The sequence below is a fragment of the Harmonia axyridis genome, chromosome 2, assembly GCF_914767665.1.
Source record: "Harmonia axyridis chromosome 2, icHarAxyr1.1, whole genome shotgun sequence".
Taxonomy (NCBI): Eukaryota; Metazoa; Arthropoda; class Insecta; order Coleoptera; family Coccinellidae; genus Harmonia; species Harmonia axyridis.
In genome coordinates this window covers 51,650,729-51,657,910 of record NC_059502.1, presented here as the reverse complement: position 1 = coordinate 51,657,910, position 7,182 = coordinate 51,650,729, and positions in this window count along the sequence as shown.

Here is a 7,182-nt window from a genome sequence, read left to right as displayed (position 1 = left end):
AAAAAAGAAAGATTCATTTACAAAGTTCTGTGAAAATATAAATTTTTTACCTCTCACATCTGCATGGAAATCTATTAAAAAATTCAAAAATCATGAATCGAACATCAATGTTGAAAAACCTACCTACAGAAGAAATATTAGATCAATTAATGACCAATCTATCCAAACCTATCAACACAAAAATATCACAAATAAGAAAAGAAAACATTTCGGAACAAAATCAATCCAACCCCTTCAGTTTTTTTGAATTAGAATTGGCTCTCAAAAATAGGAAGAACTCAAGCCCGGGTTTAGATGCATTAACATATGATATGTATACTAACTTAAGTAAAAAATTAAAAATAAAATTTTTGAACATAATGAATGAAATATTAAAAAACCCAGTTAACATTAAAGGTCAAAACAAAATTTTAGTATTACCATTCAATAAACCCAACAAGCCGCTGTTAAATATGGATAGTATTCGTCCAATTGCTTTATCACTATGTAGCATCAAAATATTAGAAAGCTTAATAAAAAATAGAATAGAAAATATAATTGAAAAAAGTCTTAATCAAAATAAGTTAATGTTCGGATTCAGAAGAATGAAATCGGTTAACGATAGTTTGGTATATTTGACTTCACGGATTTATACAGGGTTTGCCGAAAAAAAATTCACAGTAGTAGTATTCCTGGACATAAAAGGGGTATATGACAGTGTAAATATAGATATATTATTGGAAGATTTACGTGAAATTAATATACCATCGGATATCATAGGCATTATAGATCATTTACTAAATAACAAAGAAATGTATATTCAATGCACAAGGGAGAACAGAATTATGGGTCCTTATTTCAATAGTAAAGGAATATTGCAAGGGTCTAAACTAAGCACGTTTCTTTTCAACCTATATGTAAAAAATGTAATAAAATGTAAAGTTAAAGGGGTCGAAATAGGTCAATATGCAGATGATAAGTATATAATTTGTACCGGATCAGATATAGGCGATATTTATGAAAAGATCACTAAAACTCTGGATAACATTAATTCTTTCCTCTCATCAAGAAATTTAATAATCTCAGTTGAAAAAACGTACGCGATGTTGTTTGCACGGAAAAAAACACCAAAAATACTTCCATGTTTAACAATTGGTAATCAAAATATTATGTGGAAAAATCAAGTAAAATATTTGGGGGTTATCCTCGATCCAAAATTGGAATGGTCATTGCAAATTGAGCAGGCAAATTGTAAAGCGAAAAGGGGAATTGATATAGTAAAGTGCCTGTGTAAGACTTGGTGGGGTGCCCAACCACAAAGTTTACTAAATTTATACAAAGCGATATCCAGAGTACATTTGGATTACTGCTCTATGATATACGGTGGATCTAAAACAACTATCAACAAAATGAACTCGATACATTATCAAGGAATTAGAACAGCAATGGGATACATGAGATCAACCCCAATTAACATTATTTTAGCGGAAAGCGGAGAAACAACACTTGAAAAAAGAAGAGAATTATTAGCCTCAAAATATATTTTAAAAAATTTACAAGTTAAAAATAATATTATAATAGATCAAATTAATAAATTAAATTCACATCAACATTTCTGGAATAAAAAATACAAACCAGCATATTTAACAGCCCTTCAAAACGTTAGAGAATTTAAAAACAACATTTACAAAGCAGAACAAATTCCGTTTTATTCCTTGGATTATATACAACATTCGGCCCAATGTGATATAGATATTCCAGATTTTGGAAAAAAAGAACCTGATACAAACATTAAATTTAAAAATTATTGCGAGAATAAATTTGAAAATTTTCAGAGTTTTTATACTGATGCCTCATTAAAAAATATTAACGGTAACATAAGTGTAGGAATAGGAATATATTCACCGTCTCTACCTTTAGAATATAGCAGAAAACTACCTTCATACTGGTCAATTTATTCAGCGGAATTATTAGCAATTGGAAAAGCGTTAGAAATAATTAAAAATCAAAATATTACCAAAGCAGTCATTTTCTCGGATTCATTAAGTGCATTATTAACTTTAAAAAATTGGAAGTTAGACTCATCAATAGATACCATCACAGCAACGGTTAAGCAGATATGGGCAGATTTAAGTAATGATAACAAGATCATAAAGGGAGTTTGGATACCGAGTCATTCAGAAATAATAGGAAACGATAAATCAGATCATCTTGCAAATAAAGGTAGACACGGTGAATTATTAAACTACAAGGGAGGTCCACAATTTATGTACAATATTATCAAGGATAAAATAAGGGAAAATTGGATCAGAACACTACAAAAGTGGGGTAGAAATAAGGGAAGAACATACACTCACATGCGTAATCGGGATAAAAAATGTACAATTGATAAGCCATATAAACTATTAAAAAATAATTTGACAAGAAAACACATTACAACTATGATGAGATTACGATCAGGACATTGTTTGACACCAGAACATTTATATACGATCAAAATCAATTCCTCACCCAATTGTGAATGCGGTAAAGTTGGATCGTTGGTGCATGTATTTTTTGAATGTAACCTGAATGTACACAATATTAATACACTATACACAAAACTCGAAAAGTTTGAGATTCAAAGGCCCATTAATATTTATGAAGTAATCTTTACAGATAGCATTGATATAGTTCAAATATTGAATGAATTTTTGGAATGTTCAGATATTAAAATATAAGCAATAATTGTAAAATAGGTAAAATAGAAATTTAAAATGGATTCAACAGATTGATGAAAGATATAGAAGAATCTTGTTTATACAGTAGATACCTACTAACATTGGATGTTTGATCCCTCATATGAAAATAACCCAACCTTATCCTTTATTCTCTCTGGGTTTTTGAGGGTGGGAAAGTCAGAGAAAATAAGAAATCAATCAAACACAGAGTAAGCTACCAATCTGGGTACATGCTAAATGCGAACCCATTAAATCACCAATAAGTGATTTGAGAAGAAGAAGAAGAATATATGTTCTATGTCTAGATAACCAATTGATACTGTTGAAGAAGTTGATGTACCGATGTAAGATTTTGCTACAAATAAATCCTTGTGAATTGAAACCATCTTTATTTGAAAATACAAATAAACACATTCACGCAATAGTGAATTCTAGAGGTTATGGGCCCAGTTATATATTTTATATCGAGCTGGAAAACAAACTGCGGGAATTGGAATTATATTCTGGAAGCGGCACCTATAGGAAAGACACATGGCTATGTTAAATTTGCAGGTGGCAAATTTGAAACCGTTCGATGGGAGTAACTTTTCGAACTGGGAATTCCGTTTGAAAATCTTCCTGGAACAAAATGGGACATTGGAGGTACTGGAACAATCATTGCCAACAGATGCAATCCAACTGGCACAATTCAAGAAAACGGACGCAAAAGCCAGGAATACTATAGTACAGTGGCTGGCGGATGAGGTACTGGAGATGGTAAAGGAAAAGGAGACAGCCAAGGAAATGTTTGAGACACTGAAGCTTACGTACACGAGAAGGGGACTGTCAATGCAGGTGGATCTGCAAAGGAAGTTAAGAAACATGAAATTTTCCGAAGGTAATCTGACTAATTTTCTACTAGAGTTTGATAAAGTAGTTACAGATTTAAAATCCAGTGGAGGAAAGTTAGAAGAACCAGAAATAATTTGTCAACTGCTAGCGGCTATGCCCGAAAGTTATCAAGCACTGACAACGTCAATAGACTTGATGTTTAGCACAAATCCTAAGGATGTAACTGTGAGATTTGTTAAAAATAAGTTACTGCAGGAGGAAATGAGGCAAGGAAACAATGATCAAGGGAAAGAAGCTGTTGCATTTACGAGTAGGTACAGGGGAAATTATCCGAGACAGGGAGGTAGAGGAGAGAGAAAACAAGAACCAAAATTTAATTTCAAATGCTACAGATGTGGTAAACAAGGTCACAAAAGAAGCGAATGTAGGAGTAGTGCAAATGTAGCAAATGCCGATAATGAAGAAGTTGCATTTATTGCAAACAATGCGGAAGATTCAATCATAGATGACAAAAAAATCTGATGGTGGCAACAATGTATTTGCTGTCACAGAAAATGACAATTTGACGTTCATCATAGACTCTGGAGCAACAAACCATTTGATAAACAAACATGCTGATGCTTATTTGTCTGAGGTAAAACCTGTAAAATGTAATATTAATGTTGCGAAAAGAGGTTCTGTCATAAATGTAACCAAGAGTGGAAATTTACATGTTAGCGACATGAAAGGAGGAAACTTCAAATTAAACGATGTTCTACAAAGTGACGATTCAGAATACAACTTATTGTCAATCAAAAAAATTGAAAAAGAGGGATTTAAGGTAATCTTTGAAAATGGAAAGGTCAAAATATGTAGGAAACACAGTAATCAAACACTGTTGGAAGGTAATTTGAGAGGAAATTTATATGTAATCTGTTTCAGACCAAAAGTTTATTCTGCAAATGAAGTTGTCGATCAGGATTAAATGCATAGAAGAATGGGTCACTCAGCGAAATATCCGCCAAGAGCTTTATGTGAGATATGTCTTAAAGCGAAACAGACTCGTGTCAAATTTAAATCACTGACTGAGGAAAAGAAGGCGAGACGAGTGTTGGAAGTCATTTCGACTGATGTTTGTGGGCCAATTACACCCTCAACACGAGACAATATGAGATACTATGTGAGTTTTATAGATCATTATACTCATTTTGCACATGTTTATCTTATGAAAAACAAATTTGAAGTCATTGAAAAATTCAAGGAGTATGAAGCTCTGGTATCTGCAAGGTTCAATTCAAAAATATCAAGATTACGTTGTGATAATGGGGGCGAGTATAGTTCTAAAGAATTTAGGATTTTTTGTAAGGAAAAAGGTATTCAGATCGAGTATACAATACCTAGAAATCCGAAACAGAATGGAATAGCAGAGAGATTTAACAGAACTTTGTTAGACAAGTCTCGTTGCTTAATTTTTGACTCAAATCTGGAAAAAATATTCTGGGGAGATGCCTTACTGACAGCGATATATGTATATAATAGATTAGAATCGATAGTGGTCCCTAAAAATTCAACACCAGCAAAGATGTGGTATGGATATGATCCCGATTTGGATAAAATCAAGGTTTTTGGATGTGTGTCGTATGCCCACATACCAAAAGAAAATCGAATAGGAAAACTGGATTCACATTCTAGGAAAACAGTTTTCATCGGATATTGTAATAACGGGTACAAACTTTATGACATGGAAGAAAAATCAGTGGTTGTAGCCAGATCTGTAATGTTTGATGAGGGCAAGACGGTAGCAGACACAAGTCGGGGAATGGATGTGATAAGAATTGTAGAGGATGAGAATGAGGGAGATGAGGATGACTTGGGTGTTTCAGGTTCGGAGGTTGGAATAATGGAACAAAATGTTGGGAAAAGTAAGAGAAATAGAAAATTGCCAACACATTTACAAGATTATGACTTAAACAGTGATACAGAACTAATGGCAGCCTTATCAGCTGGTAGTCTACCTCACGAGTTACTAAGAGATTATAATGAAGCATTAAATATGGAAAATGGATGGGAGCAAGCTATCAATGAAGAGTTGGAATCTTTGGAAAAACATGATACTTGGAAATTGGTTATTCCAACTCCAGATGCAAATATTATTGACTCGAAGTGGATATTCAGTGAAAAACTGGTGGATGGAAAACTGAAGAAAAAGGCCAGATTAGTAGCTAGGGGATACCAACAACCATCAATAGAAGATGAAGTATATGCCCCTGTAGCAAGAATGGCAAGAATTATGTCATTACCAAGCTAGTAGAGACATTGAATTTTAAGATATTATTTGTATTTTTTTCCTATGTGCCGATGTATTTGGCCATAAAAGAGGAAATAATGAACAATACTAATTTGTAGAGATTTTTCCCATGTTTATATTGTATATTTTCTTGAGCACATTGCAATCATGATTGAAATGATTGATTAACACATAAATGATTGAAACCGTATATATTAAATCGAATTGAAACTTGTCGGACTGTTCATTCATCACATCCATACAGACAATACTAAATATACAGACCGCTGGTAGAGATAACGGTGATAAAAAATGAATTAATGTGTTCAACTACATACTTGGGAAGGATACCTCATCACCTCCATCTCTAGTGTAATTACTGTCAAACAACTGACTGGAGAAAACAGATACGTGAGCTGCTGTTGCGATGGTAAATTGTTACTTATTACGATTTTTGTGGACTACTGCCGTACAAACTATCGAAATATACTCATTAATGGACCGCCATCTACGCCATATGAGATACAAGTCAGGTAATAATTTTCAAGTCAAGTATTTATTTATCAAGTACTTGGGAAATCAAGTGCATTACTATTTGATTTTTAGCAGTTTTATTATTTTAAGTCATAATGTGCACATCAATAATAAAAATGTTGAATTAAAAAGGAACCTTGCAATTTGAGAGCAAAACATATTTCAATAGGGTAATAAATTAGCCTTCAATTATGACCAAAAAAATTTAGAAATCTAAAGTGTTCCTTCTAGCTTTACTAGGTTAAGTTCACTCCCTAATAAATTTGAATATTCCCAAAAGCAAGGTAAATCTTATGGCCAGTTGCGCACCATTCGCCTAATCGGTGTTTAAAAATTTAAGCATTAATTACGTTCTGATTTGTCTTGAAATATCTGTCAAATGACATTTAAAGTGGCCTAATCACCGATTACACAAAACAGGAAAATTTGGACGTTTATTTTCCCGAATAGTTTTGAACAGGGTTCCGCGCATAGACCTAATATCAATTTGACATTAGGTCTATGGTTTTGAGCAAATCAAAACGTCAAAACATATGACCTATTACATAACCTGAACCTAATTTCTTTATGGACATAACCTGATGGTGTTACATTGTATGTTTCTGTGTTTGGTTTTGTGAGGGGATTTAAGAATTGAAATATGAATTCAGATTCATATCGTGACTTATCATTCAATGACAATTCATAATAATAATTTGTAATTTATGTTAACTTTGTCACGACAAGAACAGAGAACATTATACTAGAAAATTGATGGTCCTGATTTTTCTATGATCACCGTCGATATTTTGAAACGTTGCCAAACATATCTCCTGTTTGGCTAAACATCGATTATTATCAATCGGTGCAATC